The sequence below is a fragment of the Mustela erminea genome, chromosome 10 (assembly GCF_009829155.1).
Source record: "Mustela erminea isolate mMusErm1 chromosome 10, mMusErm1.Pri, whole genome shotgun sequence".
NCBI lineage: Eukaryota > Metazoa > Chordata > Mammalia > Carnivora > Mustelidae > Mustela > Mustela erminea.
The window spans coordinates 88,201,937-88,221,362 of record NC_045623.1 but is presented as its reverse complement, the minus strand read 5'-3'; the positions used below and the strand labels follow the sequence as shown (position 1 = coordinate 88,221,362).

The 19,426-nt window shown below is 43.1% G+C and overlaps 2 pseudogenes; both read left to right on the top strand.

The window, feature by feature from the left end:
• The first annotated feature begins 1,456 nt into the window (after positions 1 to 1,456).
• LOC116600667 lies at positions 1,457 to 3,862 on the top strand (annotated as a pseudogene).
• On the top strand, positions 3,497 to 4,491 carry LOC116568235 (annotated as a pseudogene).
• The last annotated feature ends 14,935 nt before the right edge of the window (positions 4,492 to 19,426 follow it).

Below are 19,426 nucleotides of genomic sequence, written 5' to 3'. Positions count from 1 at the left end.
AAAATAAATAAACAGATCTCAAGAAAATAAGTATATATCCATATGGGAGATGACGGGAAGGGGAAAAGGAGGGACTGCTTAATTTTTTTTAAAAAAATTCGTCTTATTATTGGGGTGCCTGGCTGGCTCAGTTGGTGGGGCAGGCAACTGTTGATCTCAGGGTCATGAGTTCAAACACCACTTTTAATTAGAGTTTACTTTAAAACTGGGCACCTGGGTGGCTCAGTTGGTTAAGCATCTGCCTCTGGCTCAGGTCGTGATCCAGGAGTCCTGGGATCAAGTCCCACCTCAGGCTCCCTGTACAGGGGGAAGCCTACTTCTTCTTATTCCTCTGCTCTCCGTCCCTGCTCGCTCGCTCTCTCTCTCTCTCTCGCACAAAACAAAACAAAACCCCTAAACAAATAGGGGTGTTTGGGTGGCTCAGTTGCGTGAGCATCTGACCTTGATTTTGGCTCATCATGATGTCAGGGTCATAAGATGAGCCCCATGCTGGGCTCTGCTGGGCTCTGCACAGAGCATGGAGCCTGCTTGGGATTCTCTCTCTCCCTCTCCCACTGCTCCCCTCCCCAAAACCCAAATAAACAAAATTCATCTCTTTGGAATGAATGAGCTTTGCCCTCAGAAGCATACTGATATAAGATTGGAATTTATTTTTTTTCTCTCTGTTAAAATGATATTCAGGGGCACCTGCCTGGCTCAGTCGGTGGAGCACGAGACTCTTGATCTTGGGGTTGTGAGTTCAAGCCCCACATTGGGTATAGAGATTACTTAAAAATAAAATCTTTTAAAAGTTGGTTTTTATAATTATTGATCTACTCTTAATAAGACATTGTGAACAAAGGTTTTTCTTTATCTGTAATGTCATCTTCCTAGAAAAACAAAGTTTCCATGTTTTGCCCTTATTAGGTCTTTGATTACTTAAAGTTGAATCTTCTCAATATTGAAAGAGCTAAGAATACTAACAACCATTTAACCCTTGTATTTGCCTTTAGAATCCCTTACTGCTACTTTAGCGAAATGGATCATTAAGTATTAATTTTGTAATGATCTGTAATCCGATTTAGTCGTGTGCTTTCAAATGTCCTGATATTTCTGACAAATTTCCCAAAATTCAACCTTGTAAATGAAGTGTTATGCTTTGTTTGCTTACTAATTGGGCTTATATGGTGTGTCCAACTCCATGGAAAGCATTGAAATAAGCGGTAATAAACGTTCTGATAGAATATTGCGTGGGTGGATGTTGTAACTATTCCAGAATTCCTCAGGTTTTGATATGCCCTGTTATAAAGTCATCACCTGTAATTCTGATTATTAAAGTGTTATGTGTTGGGGCTCAGTCGTTAAGTGTCAGCCTTTGGATCAGGTCATGATCCCAGGGTCCTGGGTTCGAGCCTGGCGTCAGGCCCCCTGCTCAGCGGAGAGCCTGCTTCTCCCTCTCCAGCTTCCCTGTGCTTGTGTTCCCTCTCTCTCTGTGTCTCTCTCTGTCAAAACAAACAATAAAAAAACTTTAAAAAAAGTGTTATGTGTCACAAAAGTAACCAAATTTCCTTGTTGATTGCATTGTAATGAACTCTAACCAGATCTTTAACCACAGCCAGTTTTGAGGTTTTTTTGGTCATTTGCAGCTGTTGTTTTAGTCAGACACTCTTGCAAATGTGTTTCCCTTTTAAGATGATTCATGGAGATGACTGGGATAAATACAGAGCTCTGACGATTTCTGGAACCAATGGGAAGACTGCATTCAAACAGAATAAGATTTGGTAGCATGGGACTGGATGAATTGAGGAAGGCGAGTTGTCGAAGTCTCAGATGCCAAATAAGGTTCGGGAAATAATGACAAATGCATGTTCCTTTAGCACATTGGAGGAGATTATGTTAGCAAGAGTAAAAGCTAGAAAACCAAGGCTTCTGAGGATGGATGTAAGCATGGAGCATTGATGGGGTCTTTCCTAAAGATCTTTATGCCCTCCGAGAGATTAAAGCTGAAAGCCTTTTTAAACTCATGGTCAACTTGCTTTGCCCTGTCATTTTTGCTCATGAACTTTTTTTTTAAAGTTTTATTCATTTAAATAATCTCTACACCCAGAGTGGGGCTCGAACTCACAACCCCAAGGTCAACAGCTGCACGCTCTTCTGACTGAGTCTGCCAGGTGCCCTCGCTCATGGACTTGTTAAAGCAGGTCGGGCCGTGGCACTTTTTGGGAGAAGCCAGACACAGGCAGATGACAAAAACAGAATTTGGATTGGAGGACCCCCCCCCCCCCGTGTCTTGCAGTTGGAGATGCAGGCGTGAGAAGGAGCCCGACCCCCCAGCGGCGTGCAGCCTTGCTCCAGGAGGCCTGTGTTTGTGGTTGATGGGTAACTCTTTCGGTACCTTGTTCCTCTGGAGATTTTGCTTTGGAAGCTGGTGCCCTTCTACTTGGTGATCAAAGCATTTGTGGAATAGGTGAACCTGAGAAGCTAGGACAATCAACACGAAGTCTTGTTAGAAGTAAGGCAGCAGCAAAGCGACGAGGCTGGGGTGGTTGTGTGGCCTCCCTGCAGGGACTTCCGGGATTGCTGCTCCAAGTCCGGTTGCAGGACACGACAATAAAGACAAGCTGTGGGGCGCCTGGCGGGCTCCGTCAGGAGAGCACGCAACCCTTCATCTCGGGGTTGTGAGTTAGAGTCCCATGGTGGGTACAGAGTTTGCTCATAAATGAAAGACCAGTGGCTTCTGAGAATTTAGAAAGGGGGAGCACGTTGCTGTCCAGATTTGACTTGGTCTTCAGGCTGGTACACTCCAAATGAGAACCATGACCCCTTACTGTCTGCACATGTGATTGCGTGAAGACCTGGAAAGCAGAGAACCATGGCAGCTCGGTATGAATCGTCAAGATTCAAATACTTCTGGACTTGAAGTGGTTTCTGATAAAACATTATGAGAAAGATGAAAGGTGGTTCCTGGAGAAACCCAGGATCCAGTCTCTACCAGCGATTGCGAAAGTACACTGGTTTTGCTTGGCAGTACGTTCCAGCCAAAGCCATCCATGGAAGCTGTTACGATTCCTCAAGATTTTTACCTTGAACTCTAGAAACAGAGCCAATGGTTAAAAGGCTCACCAGTCACTACTAGGCACCTGGGATCTCTGATTCATCCAACAGAGGCCCAAGCAAGGTCAGAACGCAGAGAGGAACCAACCAAACAAAGATGCTGAGGATTTCAATGTCATCAACTTCCACAGATTGCCAAAGAGCGACAAACGTTTCAGGACGCTGATTTTGAAAATCATATTGGATCACTACATGACCAAGGTTACTTCTTGCAAAAAAAGACCCAAACTGCATAGTTTACCACCTTCAAACTGGTAAACTACGCAGGACTACCTGGGAACCTCCTGGGATTATTAAAGAATATGGAAAAAATAACCCCCAAACTTCTGGAAGATGATATCTTGAAAGTAGTAATAGGAAAGGTGTTGATTATAAATTTTTTTAAATGACTCTTGTTTGAAACATGGCTGGGTCCCTGATGTTTGTTCTTCCAGACTTAACATGTTTTTCTCTTAAGCTGTCTATGACTTTGAGAAATTTGGTAAAATACTCCTTTGTCAACACATAGAAGACATTTAACTTTTGTCCCTACTCCAGCCTTCCAAGACCCAGAAACTCTCAGTGAGCGTTCTCATATTCTCTTCTGGTCTCCTTCTGACGAGGCAAGTTAGAAGGGCAGCAGTTTGGGTCGGGAGGCACAGACAGGGACAGGAGCCAGGGAGAGGAAATTGTGACATGGGTTCTGGGCAGGGTCTGAGGTTTGGGAACGTTTTCTACGAGGGATAGAGTGCACGCTGCCACATTTCCGATTCGTGAACTGAAGTGAGCTGGTCACCGTGGGGCTGCTCATGGCTCTTGCCCTCCGCCTGGTTTTGGATTCTTCAGTTTACGGTTGTCCCGTGTGGAGGGCCAAGTACTGGTGGGTTTGCTGCAGGCCTGACAGAACTCTGCAAACTGCATGGAGGAGAAGGGACCAACATTCAACCTGCTTCCCGGTGGGTGAACCCAACAGAAGCCTTCCTCCAGGGACTAACCCTGCTTCAATGACAAGACCCCAGAACTTGAATGACATCTTTCCCTTTCTGAGGACTGTTTCTGGATCAGGATCTGGAAATGGCTTCTTCACTGAAATTGAACGGGAATACCAAGCAGTAGATGAAAACAGTGATTTTCATGACAATTTTAGGCCTCTCTGGGGAAATCTGCCATCAGACAACCAGGACTTGGGCCAAGATGGACCAGGAGAAGATCTTATTATATAAAAGAGAGGGTTTCCCATCTTGATATCAGGCAATGCATTCAGTATATTTTATGTACCATAGTTAAATGAATAATTTTAGAACAAAAAGTTTTATAGAATTTTTAGAACATCTGAAAAAGAAGTTCAAGTTTTATCACCTTTTTTTTTTCCTTCATGAATTCTTAAAGCTTCCTTTAGCTATCCTATTGTCTGGGAAAATACCTGTATTTCCTTTGTATCATTGTCAGCCAATATCACTATGAAATTAACTAGACTGCCCATGTCTATAAAATTGCTTTAAAGAATCATTCATACTGTTTTTAAAAAAATATTTTATTTATTTGACAGAGAGAGAACACAAGCAGGGGGAGAGGCAGGCAGAGGGAGAACCAGGGTCCCTGCTGGGCAGAGAGCTCGACACAGGGCTCCATCCCAGGACCCCAGGATCATGACCTGAGCCGAAGGCAGACACTTAACTGACTGAGCCACCCACGCGCCCCTAGACTTTTTTTAAATTTAGTTTGAGAAGCAGACTGACAGGCAAAATTTCATATCTAAGTCTTCAGAACTGTGTGATTGTGAATCACAGGTATGCCTCTTTTATTATGAAAAACCCAGATGAAACACGTGGTGAATTTATGGAGTGGGTATTTGGCAAGTCCAGGTAAAGCACGAATTGCTCTAATGTTACCACTGGATGTGTTTGTAGAGCTGGTGGACATTGTTCAGAAGTGTGTTTCTTGTTACAACTGGAAACTGCAGACCCAAATTAAAGCACAATTGTGCTCTCAGTGCTTCATACCGTTTTGCCTTTTCCCCTGGATATCTGTGTATTTTCAAATCTTACTGTATTAAAGCAGAACTAAAACAATAACGACAACAAAAAAACTAAAGCAGAACTAGAAGAAGAAGAAGAAGAAGAAGATGACGACACAACTGGAAACCTCTTATGACCAAGCCTTTGACTGGAATGTCATATTTGAGAGAGACACACGCACAGACTCAGATGTGACCAGACAGCTTCAAGGAACTAAGGTTGACTTTATGGAACCAATGAGCCCTTTGGGAAAGCTGGCCTGGTCCCTGGCTTACCCAGTGAGTGAGGAAGGTCATTTCCTGGCAGGTGCAGGAACCTCAGGATACTTCGGGAACCTTGAGAAGAGAAGAATTCACATGCCCGTTGCTCTATGGGCCACTCAGAAAGATCGCCAGAGACCTTCACGTTGCAAACTGGGGAGATCTATCTAGCTGCTACTGCCTGCCCCCACTCCATCGGAAGATGCTCCAAGTCAGGCCTCTAGAACTACTTAGAGGCACCAAACCTGGACAGCCTGGTAGGTAGATTTTACCGTGGTGCCAAAACCAACTGGTCATTTTTGATATTTGCTACTTCCTGTGGATTCCTGGGTAAGTTGGCTTGAAGCTTTTCCGTGCATTCTGAGAAGGCCTCAGGAGTTGTCAAAACCTTCAAAATAATTCCTATGTTTGGATTGCTGCTAACAATTCAGAGTGACAAGGAGTGGCATTTGTGCCGAAAGTCACACTAAGTGTCCAGTGCCTTGGGCATTCCCTGGAAATTACATGTTTCCTGGAAAAATGAACCATCTATTTAAAAGAACTCTGGCAAAAAGTGTGCCGTGAAGCGGACTTGGGAAAAAGCTTTGCTGGTTGCCCTGCTTTGGGTAAGAGTGGCCTCTAGAAATAGGCATGTTTCAGCCCCTCTGAACCATTCTATGGAAGACGTTTTCTATACTCTTTTCATGACTTAGGCTTTCCCGATGGGGCTCATGTTAGGGAACTGGATATTCTCAGGTACCTTCAGTCTCGGGGAAATACTCAAAGTTTGCTTCAGGCAGGTTGATGAACGCCACCGATGTGCCCTTATCCCTGCCTGAACGCTGGAGACGTGGTGTCACGAAGACCGTAAGACCTGGCACGTGGAGGACCAACTCCGCCCTCACAGGACAGGACCTCTTCACGGTGCTGTTGACCAGCAACTCTCCGGGGCAACGGAAGAGAATTAAGTGGTGGGTTCAGCACCACATTAAGCTGATTCCACAAGATTCCTCAGGTTCCTGGCACCCTTTGAAGGAGAACATCAGAGGAATCCTGCTCCGACTAGCGAGCCACTGAGGGACCTGAAACTACTATTTTGGAGAGCTGGTCCCAAGAAGTCAAAGAATATTGCTAACTACATAAAGTTTCCATTCATCTAAGCCTGATCTAACCCCATGTCAGCAGGAAGGAGCTAGAGTGGTCATTGTCCTAGTTTCCTCCTGAGTGAGGAATGATCAAAAGACATTTGGGCCAGAGGCGCCTCAGTGGGTTAAGCCTCTGCCTTCGGCTCAGGTCATGATCTCGGGGTCCTGGGATCGAGTCCCGCGTCAGGCTCTCTGCTCAGCAGGGAGCCTGCTTCCTCCTCTCTCTCTGTCTGCCTCTCTGCCTACTTGTGATGTCTGTCTGTCAAATAAATAAATAAAATCTTAAAAAAAAAAAAAAGATAGCGTGGCTTGAAACCAGGGACCAACAGGACGAAGAAGAACAAGCTGCAACCTTTGACCCAGGCCTGTTGTTTTGGCCTGAAACGCCCCAACTCTTCTGCTCTAGGGAGGTGGATTTGAGCCTTGCCTCCTGGCTCCTCGCTGGGCTGCCTCTCAAGTAAACCTTTCTCTTGCTGCACATTTGATGCCTTCCTGACTGGCTTTGCTGTGTGTTGGGCAAATGGCTTGAGTTCAGTTACCCTAGGGACATAGTGATCGTCCTGTAGCTTGCTCGTGGGTGGCCTGCAGAGCCTTCCCTTAAAGCATCAGCTTGGGGCGCCTGGGTGGCTCAGTGGGTTAAGCCTCTGCCTTCAGCTCAGGTCATGATCTCAGGGTCCTGGGATCGAGCCCCACATCGGGCTCTCTGCTCAGCGGGGAGCCTGCTTCCCCCTCTCTCTCTCTGCCTGCCTCTCTGCCTACTTGTGATCTCTGTCTGTCAAATAAATAAATAAAATCTTAAAAAAAAAAAAAGTATCAGCTTCACTGAGGTATTATTTATGTCATTAAAATTCACCCGTGAAGGAGGGAAGAGTAAGGTCGCCCAGGGCCTTCTGACTGGTTACGATAACATAGGACCATACCTACATATTTATGCCTGTTTTTACTTTTTAGAGACAGCATATATCCATATATATATGTAAATATATGTAAAGATTTATTTGAGGAGGGAGGGGCAGAGGGAGAGAGAACCCTCAAGGGGGACTCCCTGCTGAGCAGGGAACCCAACACGGGGCTCGATCCCAGGACCCCGAGATCATGACCTGAGCTGAAATCAGGAGCTGGCCGCCCAGCTCACTGAGCCACCCAGGCACCCCTCCGTTTATATATTTTTAATGGTTTTCTTTCCCTTTTTCCTCATTATCATATGTAGGCTGTGGTTAGATTTACCATTTTGTATGGGAGCCAGCAAACTTTCTGTGAGGAGACACGCAGAAGTATAAATATTCAGCTCCCTCGCGCCACACCAAAATGAGCCACACGGTAAATATTTTAGAGTTTGAGAGCTACTTAGTGTTTCACAAACGAACATGACTGGGCACCGAGGGTGGGCAGTGCAGCTCATATTTGTGTAACTTCCACGTGTCATGAAATACTTTCTTTTTTTCAACCATTCGCAAACGTAAAATTCACTCTTAGCTCCTGGGCCACATGAATCCTGGCAGTTGGCTGGAGTTAGGCCCAGGCTGGTCCATGGAATACGAGGAAGGGTTGTGGCTGTGGAATATGAGGAAGGGGCAGCTAAAAGGCCTAGAAGCGTGTGCACGTGCGTTCCGGCTGCAGACCCGGTCCTGACGCAGTGCTATTCACTGACGCCCGGTGTCGTGGGAGGCCTCACGGTGCTGGGCATCCGGTGGGCTTTGACAAATGCTTGCCTTCACACTAGCCCCAGTGTGGTCTCCTGCGCCAGAGTCTCACTGCCCTAAAAGCCCCCCCTGTGCCCCCATGGAGTCCCTCCCTCCCTTTTCCCAAACTTCTGGCAACCACTGGCCTTTCCACCATGTCCATAGTTATGCCTTTTCCAGAATGTCCTATAGTTGGGATCACTGTATGTGACTTTCCAATCAGCTTCTTTTGCTTCGTGGTAACATTGGAGGCTGCTCCGGGTCTCGTAGTGGCTTCATGGCTCCCTTCTTATCACTGAGTCCCCTTCCATTGTCTGGTTGCCCCACAGTTTATCTGTTCTTCCACCTAGGGGAGGATATCATGATTGCTTCCACGTTTGTTTGTTTTTTAAAGTAGGCTCCAAATAAATAAATAAATAAATAAATAAATAAAGTAGGCTCCACACCCCACATGGGGCTCGAGCTCACAACCCCGAGAGCAAGCATCACATGCTCTACGGATGGAGCCAGCTGGGCACCCAACAGCTTCAGTCACCAATAGAGCTGCTATTAACATTCATGTGCAGGTCTTTATGGGGACGTGCATTTTCAGCTCATCTGGATAAATACCAGGGAGCATGCCTGCCGGCCGGTAAGGGTACAGTTAGTTTGGTGAGATGGCCGGAGTGGCCGTACCACTTTGCATTCCCTCCGGCAATGAGTTCCCGTTGTTCCGCGTCATGACAGCATCTGGTGTTGTCAGCGTTTTGGATCATGGCCATTCTAATATGGTGTCGCGTTGTGGTATCTCATCACGGTTTTACTTTGCAGTGTTTCCCTGATGACATACGAGATGGAGCATCCTTTCATTTGCTTCTTGGCCATCTGTAGGTCTTCTTCGCTGAGGTGTCTGTTCAGATCTTTCCCTTAATTTTTAATTGGGTGTTTGTTTTCTTACTGTTTTAAGAGTAGTGTGTTTTGGATACAAGTCTTGTGTTGGATCCGTGTGTATTTTGCAAATATTTAATTCTGATTTGTCACTTGTCTTTCACTCTTTCAGCAGTGCCTTTTACAGAGCAGAAGTTTTCAATTTTAATAAAGTCCAGCTTGCCAATTTTTTTCCATGGATTATGCTATTCGTGTTCTCTCTAAAAAATCATTGTCAAGGGGCACCTGGCTGGCTCAGCCAGAAGAGCATGCGACTCTTGATCCTGGGGTGGTGAGTTTGAGCCCCATGTTGGGTATAGAGATTACTTAAATAAGAATAAAACAAAAAGTCATTGCCAAATGCAAGGTCACCTAGCTTTTTTCCTAGCTTATAGCAGCTTTGTGTTTTATGTTTAGGTCTGTAATCCATTTTGAGCTAGTTTTTTGTGAAAGGTGTAAAGATGTATGTCTAGATTCATTTTTGTCCATGTAGATGCCCATTTGTTCCTGCGCCATCTGTTGAAAAGGCTGTCCTTCCTGTATTGAATTGCCTTTGCTCCTTTGTCAAATACCACTTGACTCTATTTGCGTGGGTCTATTTCTAGGTTCTCTATTCTGTTCCATTGATTAGTTTTATCTGTTTTTTTGATTGTTTGTTTTTTGTTTTGTTTTGTTTTTTAGCCAGTACAACTCTGTAGTGATTATGGAAGCTTATAGTCAGACTTGAAGTTAGGTAGGCTCAGTCCTCTGACTTTGTCCTTCTCCCTCAATACTGTGTTGGCTACTCTTGTCATCCCCTCCCCCCCGCACCCCTCTGTCTGTATAAATTTTTCAATCAGTTGTGTTGATATGCACAAAATAACTTGCTGGGATTTTGATTTCTTTGCACTGAATCTGTGGTTCACTTGAAAAGAGCTGACATTTTAACAATATTGAGTCTTTCAATCCATGAACATGGAATGTCTCTCCATTTATTTAGATCTTTGGTTTCTTCCACCAGAGATCTTGTACATATTCTGTTAGATCTGTACATAAGTATTCCATTTTGGGAGGGTGTGTGCTAATCTAAATGGTATTGTTTTTTATTTCAAGTTGTTCATTGCAATTAACTTAAAAAAATATGTATTTATTTATTGGCAGGGGGAGGGGCAGAGGGAGAGAGTCCTAAGAAGACTCTGCTGAGTGGGGAGACCATCGCAGCCTGGATCTCACAACCCTGAGATCTGGGCCTGGATGAAACCAAGAGTTGGTTGCTTTGAACAACTGTGCCACCCAGGCTCCCCTGCAATTTACTTTTTGCTTTGTTGATTTTTTTTTTTTTTTAAATTTTGTTAGAGAGAGCCAGCGAGCATAAGCAGGGTGAGGGCCAAAGGGAAAGGAAGAAGCAGACTCCCTGGTGAGCACAGAGCCTGATATGGGGCTTGATCCCAGGACCCTGAGATTATGACCTGAGCTGAAGGCAGACACTTAACTGACTGAGCTACCCGGTTGCCCCTATAATTGACTTTTGCATATTAATCTTGTATCCTGAAAACAACTTGCTTTAGGAGTTTTTCTGTCAATTCTTTAGGATTTTCTACACAGATGATCATACCATTTGTGAAAAAGTTTTACTTCTTCCTTCTCATCTGTATCTTTTATTTCCTTTTCTTGTCTTACTGCATTTCTTAGGACTTTCAGTATGATGTTAACTAGGAGTGGTGAGAAGGTGTATCTTTGCCTTGTTGAGGATCCTGGGGGAAAGGATCTAGTTTTTCATTAACCATGATGTCAACTGGAGGTCTTTTGTAGATTTACCAAGTTGAAAAGGTACTCTTCTATTCCTAGTTTGCTGTGAGTTTTTGTCATGAATATTAGATTTCTTTAAATGTTTTTTCTGCACCTATTGGTATGCCCGTGTCATTTTTCTTCTTTAGCCTGTCATGTAATGGATTGTTTTAATTGAATTTTGAATTAGTCTTACATACATGGAATAGCTGGTTGTGGTATGTAATTCTTCTACCATAACATCGGATTCTATCTGCTACTATTTTGTTGAGGATTTTTGTATTTATGTTCATGAATATTGGTCTGTAGTTTTCCTTTCTTGTGATGTTTTTGTCTGTTTTTTGTATTGGGATAATGCTGATCTCATAAAATGAGTTAGGACATATTTCCTCAGCATCTCTTCTTTAGAAGAGATTGAGAATTGGTATGCTTTCTTAAATGTTTGATAGAATCCCCTAGTGCACCATCTGGGCCTGGGGCTCTCTGTTTTGGAAGTTTATTAATTATTGATTCAGTTTCTTTAATAGATATAGGCCTATTCAGATTATTTCTATGTCAGTTTTGGTAGATTTTGTTTCTAGGTTTTCAGATTTGTCGGGAGAGAGTTGTTCTTAATATTCTTTTATTATCCCTTTTATGTCCACAGAATATAGTGATGGCCTAGTAGTTATATAGTAGTGATGTAGTAGTAGAGTAGTAGTAATCATGTAGTAGTAGATTAGTAGTAGGTGTAGTGATGTAGTAGTAGATGTAGATTAGTAGTGATGGCCTCTTTCATTTCTGGTATTAATAATTTGTGTCTTTTTTTTTTTTAATTGGCTAGCCTCGCTAGAAGTTGTTAATTAAAAAAAATTGTTCTGGGGTGCCTGGGTGGCTCAGTTGGTGAAACATCTGCCTTCAGCTCAGGTCATGATCCTGGGGTCCTGGGATCGAGTTCTGCCATGGGTTCCCTACTCAGTGGTGAGTCTGCTTCTCTCTCTCCTGCTCCCCCTGCTTGCACTTTCACTTGCTCTTGTCAAATAAATAAATAAAATCTTGAAAAAAACAATCATTCTTTGATTTCATTGATTTTTTCCCCCTCTACTTATTTCCTGTTTTCATTTTCATTGATTTCTGCTCTAATTTTCATTATTTCTTGTCTTCTTACTTTGTTCTTCTTCTAGTTTCCTAAGGCAGAAGCATAGATTACTGATTTTAGATCTTTTCTTTTTCTTTTTTCCAGTAGGTCCACATCCAATATGGGGCTTGAACCTGTAACCCTGAGACCAAGAGTTGTATGCTCCACCAACTGAGCCAGCTAGTCACCACTTTCTTCTCTAATAGGTACATTTAATGCTATAAATATTCCTCTAAGGACTGCTTTTGTTGCATCTAGCACATTTTAAATTGCATTTTCATTTATGTCAAAATATTTCTCTTGAGACTTCTTTGACTCATGTTATTTAGAAGCTTGTTGTTTAATCTCCAAGTATTTGGTGGGGGGCGGATTTTCCAGCTCTCTTTCTGTTGCTGATTTCTAGTTTAGTTTCATTGTGGTCTGAGAGCATACATAACATGATTTCCTTCTTTTGAATTTGTTAAGGTTTTTTAATGTCCCAGAATCTGTTTTCATGAATGTTCCATGTAGGCTTGAGAAATATGTGTATTCTGCTGTTAGATGAAATATTTTATAGATGTCAGTTAGATTTAGTTCATTGATGACACTGTTCAGTTCAACTGTGTCCCTACTGACTTGCTGCCTGCTGGGTCTATCACTTACTGAGAGGGATGTTAAAGTCTTCAACTGTGATAGTGGACTTGTCTTTTTCTCCTTGCAGTTCTGTGAGGTTTTACCCCATGCATTTGATACTTTGTTAGGGCATATACATGAAGGACTTTTATATCTTCTTAGAGAACTGATCTCTTTATCATTATATAATGTCCCTCTTTATCCCTGATAATTTTCCTTGTTCTGAAGTCTGCTTTGTTTGAAATTAATATAGCTATTTAAGCTTTCTTTTGATTTGTATTACTGTGATGTTTATTTCTCTAATCTTTTACTTTTCTTTTTACAAGATTTATTTATCATAGGGAGAGAGAGAAAGGGCAGACACATGAGCAGGGAGAGGGACAGAGGGAGAGGAAGAGAAGCAGACTCCCAACCAAGCACAGAGCCCGGTGTGGGTCTTGATCCCAGGACCCCAAGATAGTGACCTGAGCTGAAATCCAGAATCAGCTGTTTAACTGACTGAGCCACCCAGGTGCTCTTATTCTTTTACTTTTAATGTTTCTCTGTATTTAAAATGGGTTTCTTGTATACAACATATAGTTGGGTCTTGTTTTTTAATCCACTCGAGGAGTCCTTGTTTTTTATTGAATCATTGATATTTGGTGTGATTATTTAATTTTTTCATTATGGGGAGAGTTAAAAAAAAAATCATTCTATTTTTCTTCATGATAGATGTATTCTTGGATCCCCCATTCTACTCCTCCCCCCACACCTCTGGTAAAACATCAGTTCTCTATAGTTGAGACTCTGTAGTATATAGAGTCTGTTTCTTGGTTTGTCTTTTTTCCTTTGTTTTGTTTCTTAAATTCTGCCTATGAATAAGATCAGATGATATTTCTCTGATTTATTTTGCTTAGCATTATACCCTCTAGCTCTATCCATGTTGTTGCAAATGGCAAGATTTCATTCTTTATTGGCTGAAGAATATTCCTTTGTGTGTGTATGTGTGTACGTGTGTGTACACATCTTTATCCCTTCATCTATGGATGGATATTTCGGCTGCCGCCATAGCTATTGTAAATAATGCTGCAATAAACGTAGAGGTGCATGTATCCCTTGGAATTAGTGTTTTTGTATTTTTTTGGATAGATATCCAGTAGTGCAATTACTGGCTCATAGTGTAGGTCTATTTTTACTTTTCTGAGAAACCTCCATACTGTTCTCCAGAGTGGCTGCACCAGTTTGCATTCTCACCAACCATGCACAAGGGTTCCTTTTTCTCCATATCCTCACCAACACTTGTTTCTTGTGCTTTTGATTTTAGCTCTTTTGACAGGTGTGAGGGGATATCTCATTGTAGTTCTGATTTGCGTTTCCCTGATGATGAGTGATGTTAAACATCTTTTCATGTCTTCTACTCATTTTAAAATTGGATTATTTGGAGTTTGGGGGGTATTGAGTTGGAGCAGTTCTTAATGTATTTTGGATACTAATCCTTCATCAGATACATCATTTGCAAATATCTTCTCATTGCCTTTTGTTGATCATTTCCTTTGCTGTACAGAAAACTTTTTATTTTATATGTAGTCCCATTAGTTTATTTTGGTTTTATTTCCCTTGCCTCAGGAGACATTATCTAGAAAATATGGCTGGTGTCAGAGCAATTACTGCCTGTGCTCTCTTCTAGGATATTTATGGTTTCAGGTCTCATATTTAGGTCTTCAATCCATTTTGAGTGTATTTTTGTCCAGAGTAAAATAAAGTGGTTCAGTTTCTCTTGAATTGTCCAACACCATTTGTTGAAAAGCCTTTCCTTTTCCCATTGTATAGTCATTTCACTTTTGTCAGAGATTAACTGACCATACAATTGTGGGTTTAGGGGCTTTCGTTCTATTTTCATTGATCAATGTGTTTATTTTTATGCCAGCACCATACTGTTTTACTTACTTCTGCTTTGTAATAGAACATGAAATCTGGAACTCCGTTACCTTGTTTTGTTTTTTGTTTTTGAGATTGCTTTGAGTATCGAGGACTTTTGTGGTTCCATACAAATTTTAGGATGGTTTGTTCTAGTTTGTGAGAAATGCGGTTGGTTATTCTGATAGGAATTGCACTAAATCTGTAGACTGCCTTGGGTATAATAGGCATCTTGGCATTATTTGTTCTTCCAACCCATGTTCATGGAAGGGTTTTCCATTTCTTTGCCATTATCTTCAGTTCCTTTCATCAGTGTGTTATAGTTTTCAGGGTACAAGTCTTTTGCCTCTTTGGTTTATTCCTAAATATTTTAAATTTACTTATTTTGTTAAATAAACATATAATGTATTTTTATCCCCAGGGGTACAGGTCTGTGAATCTCCAGGTTTACACATTTCACAGCACTCATCATAGCACACACCCTCCCCAATGTCCATATCCCCACCACCCTCTCCCGTTCCCCCTCCCCCCAGCAACCCTCAGTCTGTTTTTTGAGATTGAGTCTTTTATGGTTTCTCTTATTCCTAAATATTTTACTGTATTTGGTGAGACTGTAAATGGGACTGTGTTCTTAATTTCGTTTTCTGCTGCTTTGTTAGTGTATAAGAATGTGATGGATTTCTGTACATCGATTTTTGTATCCCATGACTTTATGAAATTCATTGATCAGTTCTTAGAGTTTTTGGGTGGAGTCTTTAAGGTCTTTTCTATATAGTATGTCATTTATGAGTAGTGGGAATTTTACTATTTCCTTACCAGTTTGGATGCCTTTTACTTATGTTGTGTAATTGCTGTGGCTGGGACTTCCAATACTTACGTTGAATAAAAGTAGTGAGAGTGGACATTCCTGTGTTGTTCCTTACCTTAGGGGAAAAAGCGCTGCTTTTCTACATTGAGCATGATGTTGGCTATGGAGGACTTTTTTTTTTTTTTTTTTGGTTGTGGATTTCTCACATAAGGCCTTTATTATGTTGAGGTGTTTCCTCCAGACCTACTTTGCAGAGGGGTTTTTTTTTTTTTTTTAAATTGTGAATGAATGTTGTACTTTGTCAGATGCTTTTTCTGCATCTATTGAAATCATCATATGGTTTTTATCCTCTTATTGATGAACAATCACAAATGATTTGCAAATATCAGAGTTGCATCCTGGGAATAAATCCCATTTGATGGTGAAATACATGATTTTTTTTAATGTATTGTTGGACTGCTAGTATTTTGTTGAGGATTTTTACATCAATATTTATGATATTGGCCTACAGTTCCCTTTTTTGGGGTTTATCTGGTTTTGGTATGAGGGTGAGGCCTTGAAAAATGAATTTGGAAGTTTTCTTTCCTCTTGCAGTTTTTGGAATATCGTTTGAGAAAAATAGGTATTAACTCTTTAAATGTTTGGTAGAATCCAGGGTGCCTGGGTCACGCAAGTCAGTTAAGTGTCTGCCTTCAGCTCAGGTCATGATCCCAGGGTCCTGGGACCGAGCCCCACACTGCGCTCCCGGCTCCGTGGGGAGCCCGCTTCTTTATCTGCCGCTCCCCCTGCTTGTGTTCTCTTGCTCGCTTTCTCAAATAAAATCTTAAAAAAAAAAGTTTGGTAGAACTCACCTGTGATGAATTATAGTTTATTATTTTAAAAGAGATTTTATTTGACAGAGAGAGATCACAAATAGGCAGAGAGGCAGGGAGAGAGAGAGAGAGGAGGAAGCAGGCTTCTCGCTGAGCAGAGAGCCCAATGTGGGGGTCGATCCCAGGACCCTGAGATCATGACCTGAGCCGAAGGCAGAGGCTTAACCCACTGAGCCACCCAGGCGCCCCAAATTATTGCTAGTTTATTATCTACCACATATGTTCCTGTTTTGTATCCTTACCCTTTTTGTTCTCATTTTTTGTCTTCCACTCTTTTTTGGGAGGGGAGGGGCAACAGAAGGAGATAAAAGTATGGAAGAGGGAATGTGGATTTGAGCATCCAGAGAGGTTACAGATGAGTTTGTATTTCTTCGGCTGCCTCCTGCTTTGGGGAAAATTGCCTGTTGAGTGCATTTTTTGTGAACATCAATGCACACTTCCTGCCGCAGAAGCTGAAATGGAGCCGCCCTCCTTCTCTTCCCTCCTTGGCATGCACAATGTGGGAGGATGACCTGGGCTTGGACAGATGGGCACCCCCAGGCAAGACTTGAGTCTCGATCAAACGAGGGAGCAATTACAATTTATTCGCAGCAGTGGGTCGGCGCCATCGTCCTGCAGCAACTTAGAAGCTGTTCTAGGAAAACAGATCGTCTTGAGGAAACCCCAGGTGACTTGAACCTGAGTCCAAATCCTAGCTGTTGTGACTTCAAATATCTTCCTGTAATTACATCATCAAGTGATGAGATTTTACCAGGGAAGAGAACCAGAGAAATTAAAAAATGAATCTAGCTTTGTCACTAGCTATGGTACATTGGGAAAATCCCTTCACCTCTCCCAGCTCTTGTCTTTGCCTTTTAAAAAGGGACTAGGTACTGATGTACACAGAAGCACCTAGAGCTCACGGCAGATGCGGTAGTAGGCAAATGAACCAAATTTAGGGCCTTCCTCTTCAGCTTCCCAAGGTCTTTCTTCCCCTGGGCCACGGGGGGGTAGGGAGGTGCAGGCAGTATCCAGCTTTACCCTCAAACGTTATTGCTGTCTTCTGGCCCAGAGTGATCTGGAAGAAACGATACAGCCTTGGACAAGCACTGCATTTCACCTTTTCTCAGGGCTGGCAAGAAAGAGAGCGAGCCTCGCAGTGAATTGCCAGTGACCACCGACCGGCCCAGTATCCGGCCCACAGTGGGCGCTGAGTATGACACAGTCATGAGGCAAGCCCTGTGATTCCAATCCACAAGCAGCAAGTACGTTCCATGAGAAGACGGGGGCTTCTGTCTTTTCCTACACCATTCCCAGTGCCTTAAAGACCAGTGCTTGGCATATAAAAGGCACACACTCAGATAGGAACCTGACATCACTGGGGATGTGTGGACAGTGCCGCAGTCTCTTCACCTGCAACCGAACCTAACCGTACTGACCCCTGAGTGGCCTAACAGCACCGAGGATGGACGAGCCAGTACTGGTCTCCGGTGTGTGCCTGGAACTCCAACCGATGAGCTCCCACCTTTCTCTTGATCTTTAGCTTTTTGTTCAGATTCCAACATAAATGAATTTAAAACTGCTGGGGAAAAATGACTGCCAATCTCTTCTATGTACAAATGGAATTTGTTTATACTCTTTGATGTGTTAATACACTCACTTGCATAGAGTTTATGTGCTTTCAGCATTTCAAGTGAGAACTTCCCAAGGCTCATGCAATTAAATGACAAAGTTAAATTATACAAACATGATGAAACTATGTTTAGAATATGGATGAGCAGGAAAAATCTTGGAAGGGAATTTGGAAAGAGCTGCTGTTAAATAGTAAAATGAAGTTGAACTTAAAATTTTAAACTTGTGAAAGGAAAAAAAAATGCCCAAAGCAATGTTTCCATCCTTGTAAAAATCAGGGAATGTTGGATTCTCATCACTTACTGGAGATCTGAGGCCGTGGGAATTCTACTGGTTGGAGCCATCATGTCATGATGGGGGACGAGACTCCAGGGAGTCTGAGGTTTCCATCCCTGAAATTCCGTTTCCAAAACTGAACTCACCTTTGTCTTTGCCATCCCTCAGGCTTCAGGAACATCTTGGATCACCTCTGACAGCTCCTTTCCCCGGGTCACCTACTAAACCCTGTTCTGTTCCTTCCTGTCACTGCCTTTGCTCAGGCCCCATCACCTGCAATTACAGTTGACCCGTCACACAGGGATTAGGGGTGCTGTCCCTCTTCCGGTTAAAAATCTGCATGTAGCCTCACCCTCTATAAACTCTTACTCACAGCCCGCTGTTGACTGGAAGTTACTGAACACACGCCATGTATGCTATGTAGATACCCTGTACTGTGTTCCTGCCATACAGCAGCCTAGAGAAAAGAGAATGTCAAGAAAACCCTAAGGAAAAAACTTATCTTCGAGTAAGTATCTTCGAGTTGTTCGAGGTCAAGTGTACTGCGTTCCCCGGATGGCTGCCTTCGGGGCATCTGGTCTCCCTTGCTACTCTCAGATCGACCTGGCGGCGCAGCGGCTAGCTCTACAACCCTTATCCTCCTGTTTAAATATTTCCTGTGTTCTTAGTGCTGACAGGACCAAAGCCAAATTCCTCCTCCTGGCATTCAAAGCACCGTGACCCAATCTATCCCCCAAACTCGCTTCTCCTTCCCTATTATCACACGCTACGCTCCCTGGGCATCTTGCCCCCTGCTTGCCCAAGTCCATGGCTCTGTACACAGATTATTTTTTTTAAAGAAATGCCTTCCACTCACTCCCACATCCCTAGAGGTTCAGCCTTAGTACTGTCTTCTCAAGAGGTCCCTGAACCTAGAGGAAGTTACAACTTCCTCCTCTCTGCCCACTGTTTACCCTAATGACGTTCACCATTTGTAACCAGACCACGAACCCCAGGAGGGGCAAGAAACGTGGACTCTGTCGAGGGTGAGAGAACATTATTTTAAACCAAGGGGCAGCCCCCAGCCCAGCCCTAGGCAGCAGTCTCTGAAGCGACTTGCTCTCCTCCCAAGCCTTCCACAGCACGTAATGCAGGCGCCCAGCTTCCTCTGCTCCTGGCGCCTCGCAACACCCTCTCGGGTGGACCCCACGCTGGAACCACTGTACCCCTAGGCCTTTCTTTACAGCCAGGCCAGGAGTGAAAAGAGGTCATCCAACATCATTTTTCTTCCCGGCTTTCAGTTAATCAAATCCTAAGGTGATGAGGTTTGCTACTTCAGCTTCACGGCAGGAAATGCCCCAGCACCCGGTGATGCTGCGCTCGGAAGGACTGTAACTTGTTAAGAAATCTGTCTTTATTCTGTTGG